This window comes from Triticum urartu, chromosome 5 (genome assembly GCF_003073215.2).
Source record: "Triticum urartu cultivar G1812 chromosome 5, Tu2.1, whole genome shotgun sequence".
In the NCBI taxonomy this organism is placed as follows: Eukaryota; Viridiplantae; Streptophyta; class Magnoliopsida; order Poales; family Poaceae; genus Triticum; species Triticum urartu.
The window spans coordinates 99,458,157-99,478,822 of NC_053026.1; positions in this window are offsets into that span (position 1 = coordinate 99,458,157).

Below are 20,666 nucleotides of genomic sequence, written 5' to 3' on the forward strand. Positions count from 1 at the left end.
GTCACCTCTCCGCCTCGCTTCGACACGCGCCCAGGCTAGCGATGCATGCAACACCATGTACGCAGGCAAGCAGCAGAGGTGGCGCGTTGGTAGGGCCTTCATGAAGATCTGCATGCCGCCACGCAGGTGCCTGCTGATTTGGCCTGGAAGCTGCATGTTGCCACACAGGTGCTTGCCCGGCTGGTTGGGCTGGCAGCTGCATGCGAACGGCGGCAAAGTCTTGGCTGGTGCGGCCCTGGCAGTGGCCCTGCGGATGCCCTCGGCAAGGATCTTGCCGGGGGCCCGTCAAGGGTCTTGCCGTGGCATTGCTGTCATCTCCGGCAAGGGTCTTGCTGGGGGTCTTGTGGATTTCCTCGGCTAGGATCCCGCCGAGGGTCGCCGTCTTCTGGTCCTCATCTGATCTCATATGTTAATGATGTTGACGAAGATTTGCATGCCACCAGAGGCACCTCCCGAGCCTTGGTTCCAATGCAGTTGGTTAGGTTGGAGCGGGTGGTCTCAACGGTGGCTCACTCCGCTGGCATCGGGCAAGTTGCCCCGGCAAGGCTCTTGGCGGGGCTGCGAAGGCTGCCTCGGCAAGGATCCTGCCGAGGGAGTCCACCTCGCCCTCTTGCTCTCCTCTGCTTCTGGTCTTGGCGTTGCCTTGGTTGCCTCGTGTTTTGGCTTCCCTCCGGCTTCCCCCCTGCCTTGCTAAGTGTGGCCGTGGCGCGCGGCTCTGACTCCCCGTGCACAAGTAAAGGGGTCAAAAGAAGAGCCCCTACTTTTGTACACCGACACTCATGTCAACAATCCGCCTGTACACCTCGTAGCATGTGTACACGTTCTTGGCCGTGAACCTAAGGTGAGGTTCATCCAGTTGCCACATCCAGGCCCCTTGCCAGGATACGTGACTTGTTCTTTGGGCATCCTGCTTCATCTTTTCGTAGTAGGGGTCGATAATGGCCGAGGCGAGTTCGACCAGGGAGTCCTTCTTCGTGCTGCCCCAGACCCTGTAGTGGTCACAGATGTCGACAAGGTTCTTGCAGGCCAAACCCGTAACACTGAGCGCTTTTACACCGTTGGTGCTTTCCACCATGGCAAACTTGTAGTCAGTGCTGTTGACAAACCTGTTGAAATGGTCGCAAGGCTCTGTGGCCATGCAATAGTGGTAGATGAGGACATGATGGCGCACGCACAAGTGGGCGACGGCAACCTTTTGATCTATGTCGAGACGACCGGCGGTGTACTGGAGGTCGAGGCCGACCACCTTGTACTTGTCTCCAGCAAGCAACTGCTCAACGCTGTTGATGTAGTCGTCCACCACGGTCGAGGTCGATGGTGTACACCATCGAGAGATCCGTCTCCCTCGCGTGGGTCTCCACTCTATGCTCGCCGAACTCCATTGGAGCACCACTGGACATCCCCTCTCTATGTGTCGTCGTGGGTGTGCTTGTTTGTGTTGTGGGGCGCAATTGAAAGGTTGAAGAGACTAATGTTATAATGGCCGCGTGAATTAAAGGGGAAGCCGGACGGCCAGGAATTTCGGTAGGCCCTGATGGCAGCTCTAATTTGTAGTGCGTAACTCCATCATGTCGCACGTAACTGCATCGCGAGGCAACGTGCATGGTGCAACCGCATGCATATGGGGCCCCCGATGTGATCGTGCGCATGCCCAACCGCTGGCAGAGCAAGCGCGGAGGGACGCGAGCAGAGCACTCCGTGGTCGCCTCAACGGCGATCAACCATCTGTACTCTTATAAAAGACCGAGTTGGTGATGATGGTATGCCTGCCATCGTGTAATATAAACCGTCCGATCTATATCTGATGGATAGAAAGCAAACTATGACAATTTTGCAAAAAGGTACCTGCACCTCTCACCACACTTGTAGATAAGGACTTCTCTCGTTCATCCTTTTCTCTCACAAGATAAACTACTCATACAAATGTATCTTGATGTTCCGTGCAACACACGGGCATCTTGCTAGTATATATATATATATATATATATATATATATATATATATATATATATGTGCATATAGCAGTTGAACGTGCAAGGAAAAGTTGTCCACAAGCCGAGCGCGCAGATGGATGCAAGTGATGTCTACTACACAACCTTCTTCTTGTAGACGTTGTTGGGCCTCCAAGTGCAGAGGTTTGTAGGACAGTAGCAAATTTCCCTCAAGTGGATGACCTAAGGTTTATCAATATATGGGAGACGTAGGATGAAGATGGTCTCTCTCAAACAACCCTGCAACCAAATAGCAAAGAGTCTCTTGTGTCCCCAACACACCCAATACAATGGTAAATTGTATAGGTGCACTAGTTCGTCGAAGAGATGGTGATACAAGTGCAATATGGATGGTAGATAAAGGTTTTTGTAATCTGAAATTATAAAAACAGCAAGGTAACTAATGATACTAGCACCGGATTAACAACAGTAATCTGGTGATGTGGCATCATTAGCGGAGGTTCACTGTAGCTTAATTATCTGGGCGTCACATATTCTTTCCGTTCAATCTATCATAGAGTTCGTACTAGAATAACACCTTAAGACACAAATCAACCAAAACCCTAATGTCACCTAGATACTCCAATGTCACCTCAAGTATCCATGGGTATGATTATACGATATGCATCACACAATCTCAGATTCATCTATTCAACCAACACAAAGAACTTCAAAGAGTGCCCCAAAGTTTCTACCGGAGAGTCAAGACAAAAATGTGTGCCAACCCCTATGCATAAGTTCACGAGGTCACGGAACTCGCAAGTTGATCACCAAAACATACATCAAGTGGATCACGTGATATCCCATTGTCACCACAGATAAGCACATGCAAGACATACATCAAGTGTTCTCAAATCCTTAAAGACTCAATCCGATAAGATAACTTCAAAGGGAAAACTCAATCCATTACAAAGAGAGTAGAGGGGGAGAAACATCATAAGATACAACTATAATAGCAAAGCTCACGATACATCAAGATCGTACCACCTCAAGAACACAAGAGAGAGAGAGAGATCAAACACATAGCTACTGGTACATACCCTCAGCCCAGAGGGTGAACTACTCCCTCCTCGTCATGCAGAGCGCCGGGATGATGAAGATGGCCACCGGAGAGGGATTCCCCCCCTCCGGCAGGGTGCCAGAACGGGTCTAGATTGGATTTCGGTGGCTACGGAGGCTTTTGGCGGTAGAACTCCCGATCTATTCTGCTCCTCGATGTTTTTAGGGTATATGGATATATATATATAGGCGAAAGAAGTCGGTCAGGGGAGCCACGAGGGGCCCACGAGGGTGGGGGCGCACCCAAGGGGGGCAGGCTCGCCTCCCTGCCTCGTGGCCACCTCGAAGCTTCCTTGACTTCAACTCCAAGTCTCATGGATCACGTTCATTCCAAAAATCACGCTCCCTAAGGTTTCATTCCATTTGGACTCCGTTTGATATTCCTTTTCTGCGAAACACTGAAACAAGGGAAAAACAGAAACTGGCACTGGGCTTTGGGTTAATAGATTAGTCCCAAAAATAATGTAAAAGTGCTTAATAAAGCCCATAAACATCCAAAACAGATAATATAATAGCATTGAACAATAAAAAATTATAGATACGTTGGAGACATATCAAGCATCCCCAAGCTTAATTCCTGCTCATACTCAAGTAGGTAAATGATAAAATAGAATTTTTGATGTGGAATGCTACCTAACATATTTATCAATGTGATCTTCTTTATTGTGGCCAGAATATTCAGGTCCATAAGATTCAAGACAAAAGTTTAATATTGACATAAAAATAATAATACTTCAAGCATACTAACTAAGAAATCATGTCTTCTCAAAATAACATGGCCAAAGAAAGTTCATCCCTACAAAATCATATAGTTTGGTCATGCTCCATTTTCGTCACACAAGAATGCTCTCATCATGCACAACCCTGATGACAAGCCAAGCAATTGTTTCACACTTCAGTAATCTCAAACTTTTTTCAACTTTCATGCAATACATGAGCGTGAGCCATGGATATAGCACTATGGGTGGAATAGAATATAATGACGGGGGTTGTGTGGAGAAGACAAAAAAAGAGAAAGTCTCACATCGACGCGGCTAATCAATGTGCTAGGGAGATTCCCATCAATTGATGTCAATGCAAGAAGTAGGGATTGCCATGCAACAGATGCACTAGAGTTATAAATGTATGAAAGCTCAAAAAAAGAAACTAAGTGGGTGTGCATCCAACTTGCTTGCTCATGAAGACCTACGTCATTTGAGGAAGCCCATTGTTGGAATATACAAGCCAAGTTCTATAATGAAAGATTCCCACTAGTATAAGAAAGTGACAAAACAAGAGACTCTCTATCATAAAGATCATGGTGCTACTTTGAAGCACAAGCATGGAAAAAGATAGTAGCATTGTCCCTTCTTTTTTATTTTTTGGGCCTTCCTTTTTTATTTGGCCTTTCTTTTTTCTTTTTTTATCTGGCCTTTCTTTTTTTGGCCTTTCCTTTTTTTGGGACAATGCTCTATTAATGATCATCACACTTCTATTTATTTACAACTCAATGATTACAACTCGATACTAGAACAAAATAAGACTCTATATGAATGCCTCCGGTGGTGTACCGGGAAGGGCAATGAATCAAGAGTGACATGTGTGATAAATTATGCATGGTGGCTTTGCCACAAATACAATGTCAACTACATGATCATGCAAAGCAATATGACAATGATGAAGCATGTCATAAATGAAACGGTGGAAAGTTGCATGGCAATATATCTCGGAATGGCTATGGAAATGGCATAATAGGTAGGTATGGTGGCTGTTTTGAGGAAGATATAAGGAGGTTTATGTGTGACAGAGCATATCATATCACAGGGTTTGGATGCACCGGCGAAGTTTGCACCAACTCTCAAGGAGAGAAAGGGCAATGCACGGTACCGAAGAGGCTAGCAATGGTGGAAGGTTGAGAGTGCGTATAATCCATGGACTCAACATTAGTCATAAAGAACTCACCTACTTATTGCAAAAATCTACAAGTCATCAAAAACCAAGTATTACGCGGATGCTCCTATGGGGATAGATTGGTAGGAAAAGTCATCGCTCGTCCCCAACCACCACTCATAAGGAAGACAATCAAAGAACACCTAATGTTTCAAATTTGTCACACAACGTTTACATACGTGCATGCTACGAGACATGCAAACTTCAACACAAGTATTTCTCAAATTCACAACTATTCAACTAGAACAACTTTAATATTACCACCTTTATATCTCAAAACAATTATCAATTATCAAACTTCTCATAGTATTCAAGGCACTCTATATGAAAGTTTTTATTATACCCATCTTGGATGCCCATCATATTAGGACTAAATTCATAACCCAAGAATATTACCATGTTTTTCTAAATACTCTCAAAATAATATAAGTGAAGCATGAGAGTTCATCTATTTCTTCAAAATAAAACTACTGCCGTGCTCTTAAAGGATATAAGTGAAGCACTAGAGCAACGACAAACTACTCCGAAAGATATAAGTGAAGATCAATGATTAGTTGAATAATTATTTAGCTATGTGAAGACTCTCTAACATTTAATAATTTCATATCTTGGTATTTTATTCAAACATCAAGCAAAACAAAATAAAATAAAATGACACTCCAAGCAAAACACATATCATGTGGTGAATAAAAATATAGCTCCAAGTAAAGTTACCGATGAACGAAGACGAAAGAGGGGATGCCATCCAGGGCATCCCCAAGCTTAGGATCTTGGTTGTCCTTGAATATTACCTTGGGGTGCCTTGGGAATCGCCAAGCTTAGGCTGTTGCCACTCCTTATTCCATAGTCCATCGAATCTTTACCCAAAACTTGAAAACTTCACAACACAAAACTTAACAGAAAACTCGTGAGCTCCGTTAGTATAAGAAAATAAATCAACACTTAGGTACTGTTGTGAACTCATTCTAAATTCATATTGGTGTAATATCTACTGTATTACAACTTCCCCATGGTTCATACCCTCCGATACTACTCATAGATTCATCAAAAAAAGCAAACAACACATAGAAAACAGAATCTTTCAAAAACAGAACAGTCTGTAGTAATCTGTAGGATTCGAATACTTATGTAACTCCAAAAATCCTGAGAAATTAGGAAGTCATAGGAAATTTGTTTATTAATCTAATTCAAGTGGAATTGGTATTTTATTGCTCCCTGGTAAGAAATGAAAATTATTCTCGTGAGTGCATACTTTCTGTTTTTTACAGCAAGATCAAATAACAATCACCCAAGAAGATCCTAAAGGCTTTACTTGGCACAATCACTAACTAAAACATAAAAAACACAATCATAACAGAGAATATATGATTTAGTTAGTACTAAACAGGAACAAAAAGCAAAGGACAAAAATAAATTTGGGTTGCCTCCCAACAAGCGCTAACATTTAACGCCCCTAGCTAGGCATGATGATTTCAATGATGCTCACATAAAAGACAAGAATTGAAACATAAAGAGAGCATCAAGAAGAATATGACTAGCACATTTAAGCCTAACCCACTTCCTGTGCATAGGGATTTTGTGAGCAAACAATTTATGGGAACAATAACCAACTTGCATAGAAAGGTAAAACAAGCATAGCTTCAAGATTTTCAAAACATAGAGAGGAAACTTGATATTGTTGCAATTCCTACAAGCATATGTTCCTCCCTCATAATAATTTTCAGTAGCATCATGAATGAATTCAACAATATAACCATCACATAAAGCATTCTTTTCATGATCTACAAGTATGCAAAGTTGACACTCTTCCAAAATAGTGGGATTAACATTAACTAAAGTCATGACCTCTCCAAATCCACTTTCATAATTATCACAATAAGATTCAACACCCTCCAAAATAGTGGGATCATTACTTCCTAAAGTTGACACTCTTCCAAACCCACTTTCATCAATATAATCATCATAAATAGGAGGCATGCTATCATAAAAATAAATTTTCTCATCAAAACTTGGGGGACAAAAAATATCATCTTCATCAAACATAGCATCCCCAAGCTTGTGGCTTTGCATATCATTAGCATCATGGATATTCAAAGAATTCAAACTAACAACATTGCAATCATTCTCATAATTCAAATATTTAGTGCCAAACATTCTAATGCATTCTTCTTCTAGCACTTGAGCACAATTATCGGAATCCTTATGCTCACAAAAGATATTAAAAAGATGAAGCATATGAGGTACCCTCCATTCCATTTTTTGTAATTTTATTTTATAGACTAAAGTAGTGATAAAACAAGAAACAAAAAGATTCAATTGCAAGATCTAAATATATACCTTCAAGCGCTAAGCTCCCCGGCAACAGCGCCAAAAAGAGCTTGATGTCTACTACACAACCTTCTTCTTGTAGACGTTGTTGGGCCTCCAAGTGAAGAGGTCTGTAGGACAGTAGCAAATTTCCCTCAAGTGGATGACCTAAGGTTTATCAATCCGTGGGAGGCATAGGATGAAGATGGTCTCTCTCAAACAACCCTGCAACCAAATAGCAAAGAGTCTCTTGTGTCCCCAACACACCCAATACAATGGTAAATTGTATAGGTGCACTAGTTCGGCGAAGAGATGGTGATACAAGTGCAATATGGATGGTAGATATAGGTTTTTGTAATCTAAAATTATAAAAACAGCAAGGTAACTAATGATAAAAGTGTGCATAAATGGTATTGCAATGCTAGGAAACAAGGCCTAGGGTTCATACTTTCACTAGTGCAAGTTCTCTCGACAACAATAACATAATTGGATCATATAACTATCCCTCAACATGCAAAAAAGAGTCACTCCAAAGTCACTAATAGCAGAGACCAAACGAAGAAAATATGGTAGGGTACGAAACCACCACAAAGTTATCCTTTCTGATCCATCTACTCAAGAGTCCGTAGTAAAATAACACGAAGCTATTTTGTGACGCCCCCGATTTGACCGTACACTAATCATACATGCAAACGTGTACGATTAAGATCAGGGACTCACGAGAAGATATCACAACACAACTCTACAAATAAAAAAAGTCATACAAGCATCATATTACAAGCCAGGGGCGTCGAGGGCTCGAATACAAGAGCTCGATCATAGACGAGTCAGCGAAAGCATCAATATCTGAGTACCGACATAAGTTAAACAAGTTGCCATAAGATGGCTAACACAAACTGGGATACATATCGAAAGAGGCGCAGGCCTCCTGCCTGGGATCCTCCAAAACTACTCCTGGTCGTCGTCAGCGGGCTGCATGTAGTAGTAGGCACCTCAAGTGTAGTATGAGTCGTCGCCAACGGTGGCATCTTTCTCCTGGACTCCAACGTCTGGTCGCAGCAATCGGGTATAGGAAAGGGGAAAAGGGGGAGCAAAGCAACTGTGAGTACTCATCCAAAGTACTTGCAAGGAAGGAGCTACACTACATATGTATGCATTGGTATCAAATGGAAAAGGGGTAACATATGTGGACTGAACTGCAGAATGCCAGAATAAGAGGAGGATAGCTAGTCCTACCGAAGACTATGCTTCTGGTAACCTCCATCTTGCAGCAGAGGAAGAGAGTAGATGGTAAGTTCACCAAGTAACATCGCATAGCATAATCCTAACCGATGATCCTCCCCTCGTCGCCCTGTGAGAGAGTGATCACCGGTTGTATCTGGCACTTGGAAGGGTGTGTTTTATTCAGTATCCGGTTGTAGTTGTCATAAGGTCAAGGTAGAACTCCAAGTCGTCCTGTTACCGAAGATCATGGCTACTCGAATAGATCAACTTCCTTGCAGGGGTGCACCACATTTCCCAACACGCTCGATCCTCTTTGTCCGGACACACTTTTCTGGGTCATGCCCGGCCTCGGAAGATCAACACGTCGCAGTCCTACCTAGGCACAACAGAGAGGTCAGCACGCCGGTCTAAATCCTATGGCGCAGGGGTCTGGGCCCATCGCCCATTGCACGCCTGCACATTGCGTACGCGGCCGGTTAGTAGACCTAGCCTCCCTTATACAAGAGCAGGCATTCCAGTCCAACCCGGCGCGCGTCGCTCAGTCACTGACGTCACGAAGGCGTCGGATGATACCACGACGTCGAGTGCCCATAACTGTCCCCGCGTAGTTGGTTAGTGCGTATAGGCCAGTAGCCAGACTCAGATCAAATACCCAGATCTCGTTAACCGTGTTATTTTGAAGTAACCGTGAACGCCGGACAGGGCCAGGCCCACCTCTCACCTAGGTGGTATCCACCTGCCCTGTCGCTCCGCCACAGTGTAACAGTCGGGGGCCTTCGGGAACCCAGGCCCACCTCTACCGGGATGGAGCCACCTGTCCTTTCAGCCCCCTCATCGGAATCACTTGCGGGTACTCAACGAGCCGACCCGACTTTAGTCACAACAAGTATAGTATGTATATATGTATGTACCCGTGATCACGACCCGATAGTATAGCATGGAAGACTGGCAAGAATGTAGGGCCACTGATGATAATCTAGCATCCTATACTAAGCATTTAGGATTGCAGGTAAGGTATTAACAACTGTAGCAACAATGACAGGCTATGCATCAGAATAGGATTAACGGAAAGTAGTAACATGCTACACTACTCTAATGCAAGCGGTATAGAGGAGAGTGGGCGATATCTGGTGATCAGGGGGGGCTTGCCTGGTCGCTCTTGCAAGAGAGAGGGGTCGTCAACACCGTAGTCGAACACACGGACATCGGCAGCGGTCTCGGAGTCTACCGGATAGGAGTAACAGAGGGGGAACACAATAAATAACAGAGCAATCAAATGTAACACAAAGAAAGACGCGGCAATATGTTGTGCTAGGGCTGACCTAACATAGGGATAGGTGATACCGGCGAAGGGGGGAAACATCCGGGAAAGTATTCCCGGTGTTTCGCATTTTTGGGCAGATGAACCGGAGGGGGAAAGTTGTGTGTTTGCTATGCTAGGGATGTGTGACGGATGAACGGACTGCGTATCCGGATTCGTCTCGTCGTTCTGAGCAACTTTCATGTACAAAGTATTTTCATCCGAGCTACGGTTTATTTTATATTAATTTTAAGAGATTTAAATCATTTTAAGGATTTATTTAATTATTTTAAATCAACATTATCCAGAATAGTGTTTGCTGATGTCAGCTTGACGTCAGCGGTCAACTGTGACCGTTGACCGGGTCAAACTGACATGTGGGTCCCACTGGTCATAGATTGTTCAGTTAATTAACAAAACTTAATTAGCTTGTTAGGTTAATTAAACATGATTAATTAGGTTAATTAATTTAGTTAGTTAATTGAATATATTAATTTTTATTTTTTTAACATTTTTTGTTTCCATTCTTTAACAGGGACAGGCCCCACGTGTCAATGGCCCAGGGCCTTAGCGGGCGCTGGCAGGGGTTACGGGTGCGGGAGGGCCGGCGGCGAGGCTGGGGCGCCGGCCGCGGGTCGGCGAGGCCCTCCTACCGGTCGCGGCAGGCAGAGACGTCGACGAGCGTGCGCGGCGGACAGGGCCGGCGCGGGGCAGGAAACGCAGTCGGGCGGCATGGAAGGAGGCGGGGGTCCGGCGGGAGCGGTGGCGGTGGGCGCGCACGGGGATGGTGCACAGGTTAATGGCGGCACGCTGGCGCTGGGGAGCGGCAGGCCGGGAGAGGCCAGTGGGCGCGACGCATGGCACAAAGCAGCGCGGGGGAGAAGCAGCATTAGTAGGCAGCGATGCCAGGCAGGGAAGGGTGAGGCCATGGGTGGCGACCGCGGGGATCCAGGGACGCGGGGGGGTGGCCCGGTGACTGCAGCGATGATGGACAGCGAGGGCACGGTGCGTGTGGAAGTCAGAGGGAAGGGGGAGAGGAGGGGTCCTCATGGGTGGCGTCGAGGAACGGGGGCGGCGAGGCTCGTGGGGGTCCGACGGAGGAGAGTCAAGGACGAGCAGTCCGGCGAGGGGCGATCCGGCTATGGCATCGACGGTTCGTCCGGGGTCGAGCGGTGAGGTGAAGGTGGCAACGTCAGGGCAACCATGGCGATTGTTGGCGTTGGGAGGAAGCAGAGGCGCCAGGAGGCCGGTCGGGGGGTGGGGGGTGGGGGAGGGTTGAGGAGGGGGGCCGACGACGGCGGTGCAGCGCTGTGCGGTGTCGGGGTTCGACGGTGGGCGGGATGACGTGCCCGATCTTGGATCAGGGGGGCGAGGGAAAGGTGGGGGATCGAGGGGATCGTGCAGGGGGAGTGGGGTTGCTAGTGGGCTAGGGTTCCCATGGTGAGGGGTTTTAGGGAGTGAGGGGGCAGCCAGTTGGGCCGGCCAGGCGGCCTGTGGCCTGCTGGGACGCAGCCCAGTGAGGGGGGGGGTTCCTTTTCCTCTTTTCTTTTGTTTTGTCTTAGTATTATTTTTGTTTTATTTTATTTCTTTAATAGTTATTGTTTTGTAATAAGTTAAAGCCCACACCAAAATTAGAGTTGTAAAAAGTTTAATGGCAAAATAAACTAGGTTAAATTTATTATTTAATAGCATTTACATAATTGTTTTTGCTACTGTTTTATTCATCTTATTGTATTTAAATATTTTATAAAAGTGTCGTTTCTCCACCAAATTAATGTATGGATTATTTGCCGCAACCGAACATTTTAGTTTTAATGTTTGAAAACTTTTGATGTTTGCCATTAACTCAAATTTGAATTTAAATCGCTTTGAACTAGCGCCAGATTAACAACAGTAATCTGGTGATGTGGCATCATTAGCGGGGGTTCACTGTAGCTTAATTATTTGGGCGTCACAATTCTCCTCCACTACAAGAGATCTCGTCCCGATATTTAAGAGGCGTAAGGGGGAAAGATTTGGTTACGAAATTCTTACGGATCTTCTTGTTCTTGTTGCTCATCTCGGAGAGGTCGACCCATTACATTGATGTCTTCATTTCTCTGCTTCAGGTCATCATGATGAAGTCGACATCCTTTCTTCAGGAACTCCATCGTACTTACGAAAGAATAACGTGTAGGTATTCCGAAAGAACTTACCTCTGCAAGGTTGACTATCTGGTCGATAACATCGGGGAAGGTGGCCGAAAGTAACTCTTGAATTGAAACTTAAGAAAATATCGAGAGCAAGGTAAGAAGGTGCAATAAGAAGTTTCAAGCGGATAGGCAATCATTTGTTGCCTCAAACAGAGTGTGAAAGGGGGTTCATAGCAATGGGCATAAGTATTGTTTCAGATACCAAAATTGGTGATATCTCGAAAGGTGGCTCTTGAATTACATACAAAGCCACGCGTGAGAAATAACTTTGGAAACAGGGGGTACAGGAGAGTCAGGTTTCGATCCTGTGGAACTGTGGGTTATGGGCCCACCATGTGGGTTAAAAGTAGAAAGGGCGGTGAGGTCTTGCATGATCATGTAAGTAAGGCATGTCAGAGGATAGCCTGCAGTTATGTCGGCAACAACATCGGTACCAAGGGAGAGGGATGAAGAGAACCATTTTCCTGGTCGTTGAATGAGGCGGACCAATAGGCAAAGTTCTCGTCCATAGGTGGTTACCGGAATATCATCAACAATAGTAACAGGGTCTTACTGACCGAGTTGTACACCATGGTGTTTACATAAGCAGGAGAATATTACTGCTTAGATCATATAGATCACCAATAAGGTTTAAACAAAACAATGGAAAGGAAAAGGTGATCATCAGATTTAAGCAGTACAATGGAAAGGAAAATGTGTTTAAACACATATTTCAGGGATATATCCTTCCCAAGGACAAGCAGAGCATGATATCCGTGGCAGGATATAATGTAGAAAACCCTTTAGGTAAGGGGGGAGAAATTTCATGACATTACACATACAAGGTGTTTGGATAATTGATAAGGAAAATATAGCATTGTGCATCAAATGTTCTTATTGATGATAGGAGTACCACATACATGCTTCGAGATAGCATTGACATGGTCTTCAAGCAAAGGTCGGACTTTGAATACACAAAGGATTCATCAGGAATAACTTATGAAATAAGTCTTACGATTTCCTCATGGAAGAATTGCTAAGCTTGCGAAAAAGGATACTATAACAATAGGTCCTCCGCCCAGGTGTGCTAGTCATGACATCACCTTACCGGGTCTTATCTCTTGGAAAAAATGTTCCAACCATCAAATCTGCCGAGATTCAGATCTGATTGGTGTCAGGATACCTGAGACTCAAGATGCATGAGAAGAAAAAGTGCAACACAAATTGACGAGATGGAGTTGCAAGATTCTTGGGAAATGAACTATGGAAGCAAGTTCCGAATCATGAGTTCATCATTTAACCAAGGAGAGGATGAGGAGGTGGCTGATGAACTCGAAAAAAATTCATTGGGATTTCCACAAGATGGATTTCCACAATTATGTGAACAAGGAGATAACATTTGTCGGATCAAATGATATAATGAGGTATGCTCGAGGAAAACACACACTATTAAACATTGGTTGAAAAGCGCACCCGAGATATGGGCTTAGGTAGTACGATCAATGTTAGAACGGTGATTCGATAACCAATGGTCTAAGAATGAAATATCGACAATTAACTTGAAAGCAATAGGGTTGCTAGAAGTTTTGAAGTCGCACATCATAGTTCAATTGTCGGTTTTCCGGTTAGATACAACACGGGGACAAAGGAGCGAATGGATATGGCAAGGAGTATCACTTGTACCAAGAATTCTAAAGAGGTGGTGAAATTCTCACGACATTCTTGACATAAAAGATGGTAATACTCAAAGGTAAAGAACAAATGCTGGATAGCAAGGATCTCAAGGTATATCACGAAACACGAACAAGTTTGTGTTGAACGGAAGGAAATAAAGTGGTCGATGATAACACAAATCATCAAGGGCAAGGATGGTACTTCTCATCATGAATTGAATTGATATCCTGGAAGGGGTCAAAATGTTGAAGATGATCACGACACACTTGTCGAGGGGTTTCATGAGGATATAATCGATCATCGATGACATCAAGCAAAAGGAAGGGTGAAGCGAAAGTTATCAGAACCATGGGTATGAAACATACTCGAAATCAAGTTTGCTATTCAAGGAGAAATGATATGATAAGGAAGATCGACGTAAGATTAGCTCACTGTCGAAATTTGTGCTCCATGAAGCAGGACCAGGTAGCACAGTTAAAAAATAGCCCAATGTGATAGCCGATTAGGCTAGGATTGACATGCTCGAGTACAAACTCGTGAGTAAATGATATTACTAAGAGTTGTTTAATCGTGGTGCGGACCCGATTTAGTTATCGGTGTCCTCGAGTGACTAACAACTCGGAACCAGGAAACATTGAAATCGGTGAGGAATAATACTCGATGAAGGCTCATAATAAGCAACATGGTTCGATGATATTATCAAGATACGAGAGGGTAATACTCGGAGGTAGAGCAAAATAGAGGTTTGACAAGTGTATTGATCTACAAAAGACAAGTACTTTAACTTGTCCGAGAAAAGGAATCAAGGAATATCAATATGGCCGAAACCATAGTTGCAAGGGATCCAATTCAAAGACACCAGAAGAATTATCCAACTAATTAAAAGTTTTTCAAGAAGCTTCCATGATAAGTTCCACATCGGGTCCATGGGCATGAACACAAAGTTCAAGGTCGACTCCCACTTCCCCAATGCACAACCTTTCAGTCACTTCTCATTTTCAAAGAAGTTGTAATATTGAAATTTTATCTGACATAACACCAGTAGAGTATGACCCGCAGTAGTTCCCGGGTTCACACATATTAAGGAAGGCATAGGTTCAACCCATCAGGGTATGGTGGAAACATATACCACAAGCTTCAATAGTAAATACCACCAGCTCAAAAACAGAGCATGGTTGGCCAAATCAGAGAATAGGATTTTTCAATGGAATTATGTATCAGGGAAGAGAACTCCTCAAGGTTTTGTATACGAGGGACACCGTCATATGAAAATTCAACAAAGGATCCGGTGGTCCTCAAGGGATCTGATGTGAGCATCAGTACTCAACCGGAGGGAGAAAGAATGCAAGGAGATCTGATTATAGAAACAACTGACTAACTCAAAGCTCAAATGCAAAGGAATTATGAATTCCAAGACAAGGCATTAGAAGCAATGCTCTGATTAGGGATGAATAAGTTGAATAGCCTTAGGGGTACAATCGATGGCAATTTGATTGGTCGAGATCCAGCTCATGTTTAAAATGACGTCTGAGCCAGAAGGACGAAATGAAGGATCTGGTTAAGGATTGTGAGCATTCACAACATATTGATTCAACAGACTCGAACTGATAATGACTAAGGATGCCAATAAGATTACCAGACTTTATAAGGTTAATCGTAATGCAAGCAAGCAAGAATTTCAAGAGTAATAAGCTGTTGAGGATTTTCGGAAGATCAAATAGTATTTCGAAGACTTTGGTGAAACACATGAACAACTGGGGAGAAACAAATCCTCGGTGTGTGTGAGGATTAATTTGTAGGTGTATTTAGGTGTCAAGGAACTGCAAGGTAGTAGGCACAAGGATTCTTGGAACAACAGAGAGATATTCGGTATATCTTGTAACTATAAGATAAACGGGGAATGATTGTATCAATGGCAAGTGTACATATTTATCCATAGAGATATTTTGGTGGTAGGGAACTGCAAAAGCAACGGGCACAAAGTCTCGAGAGAATATCGGAGAGTATCTTCGAAATCTTTTGGTGTAGCAGACAACCATCGGTAATAAAGTGCTCTCTGGGTGAAACTGATCACGAGATCCTAATGTTAGATTTAGCAAAATTCATTTAACCCGAATAGAAGAGAGATCAGAGTCCCAGAGTATAGACAAGGAATAAAATATCCTAATACCACCCAAAGACGACGTGGGCCCGTAAGCTGCACAATCATGTTAGTTAAATTTTTTTCCACGACTAGACTCAACTTCGGCCAAGGAGTGTGGAAGGGGGATTCCTATAGGCAGTCGGCTCTGATACCAACTTGTGACGCCCCCGATTTGACCGTACACTAATCATATACGCAAGCGTGTATGATTAAGATCAGGGGCTCACGGGAAGATATCACAACACAACTCTACAAATAAAATAAGTCATACAAGCATCATATTACAAGACAGGGGCTTCGAGGGCTCGAATACAAGAGCTCAATCATAGACAAGTCGGCGAAAGCAACAATATCTGAGTACATACATAAGTTAAATAAGTTGCCATAAGATAGCTAACACAAACGGGGATACATATCAAAGAGGCGCAGGCCTCCTACTTGGGATACTCCTAAACTACTCCTGGTCATCGTCAGCGGGCTGCACGTAGTAGTAGGCACCTCCACTGTTGCAGGAGTCGTCGTCAACGGTGGCGTCTTGCTCCTGGACTCCAACGTTCTGTCGCAGCAATCGGGTATAGGAAAGGGGAAAAGGGGGAGCAAAGAAACCGTGAGTACTCATCCAAAGTACTCACAAGCAAGGAGCTACACTACATATGTATGCATTGGTATCAAATGGAAAAGGGGTAACATATGTGGACTGAACTGCAGAATGCCAGAATAAGAGGGGGATAGCTAGTCCTACCGAAGACTATGCTTCTGGTAACCTCCATCTTGCAGTAGAGGAAGAGAGTAGATGGTAAGTTCACCAAGTAACATCGCATAGCATAATCCTAACCGATGATCCTCCCCTCGTCGCCCTATGAGAGAGCGATCACCGGTTGTATCTGGCACTTGGAAGGGTGTGTTTTATTAAGTATCCGCTTGTAGTTGTCATAAGGTCAAGGTACAACTCCAAGTCGTCCTATTACCGAAGATCACAGCTATTCGAATAGATTAACTTCCTTGCAGGGGTGCACCACATTTCCCAACATGCTCGACCCCCGTTTGTCCGGACACACTTTTTTGGGTCATGCCTGGCCTCGAAAGAACAACACGTCGCAGTCCTACCTAGGCACAACAAAGAGGTCAGCACGCCGGTCTAAATCCTATGGCGTAGGGGTCTGGGCCCATCGCCCTGCACACCTGCACATTGCGTACGCGGCCGGTGAGCATACCTAGCCTCCCTTATACAAGAGCAGGCGTTCCAGTCCAACCCGGCGCGCGCCGCTCAGTCGCTGACGTCACGAAGGCTTCGGCTGATACCACGACGTCGAGTGCCCATAACTGTCCCCGCGTAGTTGGTTAGTGCGTATAGGCCAGTAGCCAGACTCAGATCAAATACCCACCTCTCACCTAGGTGGTCTCCGCCTGCCCTGTCTCTCCGCTACAATGTAACAGTCGGGGGCCTTCGGGAACCCAGGCCCACCTCTATCGGGATGGAGCCACCTGTCCTTTCAGCCCCCTCATCGGAATCACTTGCGGGTACTCAACGAGCCGACCCGACTTTAGTCATAACAAGTATAGTATGTATATATGTATGTACCCGTGATCAACACCCGACGTGATCACGGCCTGATAGTATAGCATGGCAGACTAACAAGAATGTAGGGCCACTGATGATAATCTAGAATCCTATACTAAGCATTTAAGATTGCAGGTAAGGTATCAACAGTTGTAGCAACAATGATAGGCTATGCATCAGAATAGGATTAACAAAAAGCAGTAACATGCTACACTGCTCTAATGCAAGCAGTATAGAGGAGAGTAGGCGATATCTGGTGATCAAGGGGGGGGCTTGCCTAGTTGCTCTGGTAAGAGAGAGGGGTCGTCAACACCGTAGTCGAACACACGGACATCAGCAGCGGTCTCGGAGTCTACCGGAAAGGAGTAACGGATGGGGAACACAATAAATAACAGAGCAATCAAATGTAACGCAAAGCAAGATGCGGCAATACGTTGTGTTAGGGGTGACATAACGTAGGGATAGGCGATACCAGCGAAGGGGGGGAAACATCCGGCAAAGTATTCCCGGTGTTTCGCGTTTTCGGGCAGATGAACCGGAGGGGGGAAAGTTGCATGTTCGCTATGCTAGGGATGTGTGACGGACGAACGGGTTGCCTATCCGGATTTGTCTCGTTGTTTTGAGCAACTTTCATGTACAAAGTATTTTCATCCGAGCTACGGTTTATTTTATATTAATTTTAAAAGATTTAAATCATTTTTAGGATTTATTTAATTATTTAAATCAACATTATCCAGAATAGTGTTTGCTGATGTTAGCATGACGTCAGCAGTCAACTGTGAGCGTTGACCGGTCAAATTGCATGTGGGTCCCACTGGTCATAGACTGTTTAGTTAATTAACAAAAGTTAATTAATTTAATTAGCTAGTTAGGTTAATTAAACATGATTAATTAGGTTAATTAATTTAGTTGGGGTCTGGCGGAGGAGAGTCGAGGACGAGCAGTCCGGCGGGGAGGTCCGGCGAGGGGCGATCCGGCTGCGGCGTCGGTGGTTCGTACGGGGTCGAGTGGTGAGGCGAAGGCGGCGACGTCGGGGCAACCATGGCGATTGTTGGTGTCGGGAGGAAGCAGAGGCGCCAGGAGGCCGGTCGGGGGGAGGGTTGAGGAGGCGGGCGCCGACGAGCGGGACGCAGCGCCGTGCGGTGTCAGGAATTCAGCGGTGGGCAGCGATGCTGTGGCCCGATCTTTGGATCAGGGGGGCGAGGGAAAGGTGGGGGATCGAGGGGATCGTGCAGGGGGAGTGGGGGTGTTAGTGGGCTAGGGTTACCACGGTGGGGGGTTTTAGGGAGTGAGGGGGGGGCGGCCAGTTGAGCCGGCCAGGCGGCCTGTGGACTACTGGGCCGAGCCCAGTGAGGGGGGGGTTCCTTTTCCTCTTTTCTTTTGTTTTGTCTTAGTATTATTTTTGTTTTATTTTATTTCTTTAATAGTTATTGTTTTGTAATAAGTTAAAGCCCACACCAAAGTTAGAGTTGTAAAAAGTTTAGTGGCAAAATAAACTAGGTTAAATTTTGTTTATTATTTAATAGCATTTACATAATTGTTTTTGCTACTGTTTTATTCATCATATGGTATTTAAATATTTTATAAAAGTGTCGTTTGTCCACCAAATTAATGTATGGATTATTTGCCGCAACCGAACATTTTAGTTTTAATGTTTGAAAACTTTTGATGTTTGCCATTAACTCAAATTTGAATTTGAATCGCTTTGAACTAGCGCCGGATTAACAACAGTAATCTGGTGATGTGGCATCATTAGCGGAGGTTCACTGTGGCTTAATTATCCGGGCGTCACATATTTTTTTCGTTCAATCTATCATAGAGTTTGTACTAGAATAACACCTTAAGACACAAATCAACCAACACCCTAATGTCACCTAGATACTCCAATGTCACCTTAAGTATCCGTGGGTATGATTATACGATATGCATCATACAATCTCAGATTCATCTATTCAACCAAAACAAAGAACTTTAAAGAGTGCCCCAAATTTTCTACCGGAAAGTCAAGACGAAAACGTGTGCCAACCCCTATGCATAAGTTCACAAGGTCACGGAACTCGCAAGTTGATCACCAAAACATACATCAAGAGGATCACGTGATATCCCATTGTCACCACAGATAAGCACATGCATGACATATATCAATTGTTCTCAAATCCTTAAAGACTCAATCCGATAAGATAACTTCAAAGGGAAAACTCAATCCATTACAAGAGAGTAGAGGGTTGTAACATCCCAAAATTCTAAATTTTGGAATGTTATAATAAATAGATAGATTTTAATGCTTGTTTGATTGTTATGTGATTGATTGACTGAAAGTGAGTGAATTCGAACTTTTTGAAAGTTAAATGAGAGGGAATAAAAGGACTTTCCCAAACTTTCATCTTTGCTTTTGATCCCCGAGAATTCAAATTCTTTTCAAAAATACAAAACCCTAGAGAGAAGATGACATGACTTCTTCCATTAAAATAAATGAAAAGGGTTGTTTGAAAATATTTGAATTCCATTTGGAAAACATTTCCAATTCAAAAACTTCATGCAACTCAATGATTTTCATGAGAGAAGATAAAATGACTTCTTCAAAACATATGAAATATGAGTTAGGAGTTTCGAAGAATCAAATTCAAAGCCCTTTTGAATTTATTTTCAATTTGGAGTTATTTGAGTTTTATTCAAATTATTTTTCTCAAAAAATAAAATATATAGAAAATAGGGTAACATGATTCCCTACAACATAAAATTGGAGAGAAATAAATTTGAGATCACTTTGATATTTTTAAAATGATTTTTATTGGATTTTATTAGACCAGTAGCACTCTTTGAATTATCTGAATTTTTGTGAATTTTATTTAATGCTAGGAACATGTTCATCTTGTAGAAAATCTTTTTCTAAAAATTTTGATATATAATATGCCTATATAAAGTTTTATTTTTATTTTCGTTTTTCAGTTTCTCGCATTCTGTTTAAAAAAACTGTGCGCGCGCCTGAAACTAACTGTCGCCCACGTGCGCAATATAGTAGCTTCTGTCGCCACATTGTTTTTTTTCTCTTAAATGGGCGAGGCCTAGTTAGCCATTTTATTTTTTATTATTTATTTATGGCCGAATTTTGTAAAAAAGAAAAAACCGCAGCTGCAGCGTGCGCGCCGGCCTTTAGGCCCATGCGATGCGAGCGTCTCTTTTCATCTGTGTTTTGTATATTTTCGTTTATGTTTAGTCCCACATTGCCCAACTTTTGACCCCTAAGCCTCTTTTCCACCAATAAATATAGACCCATAGAGCCTCCAAAAATCATCCGATTCAGATT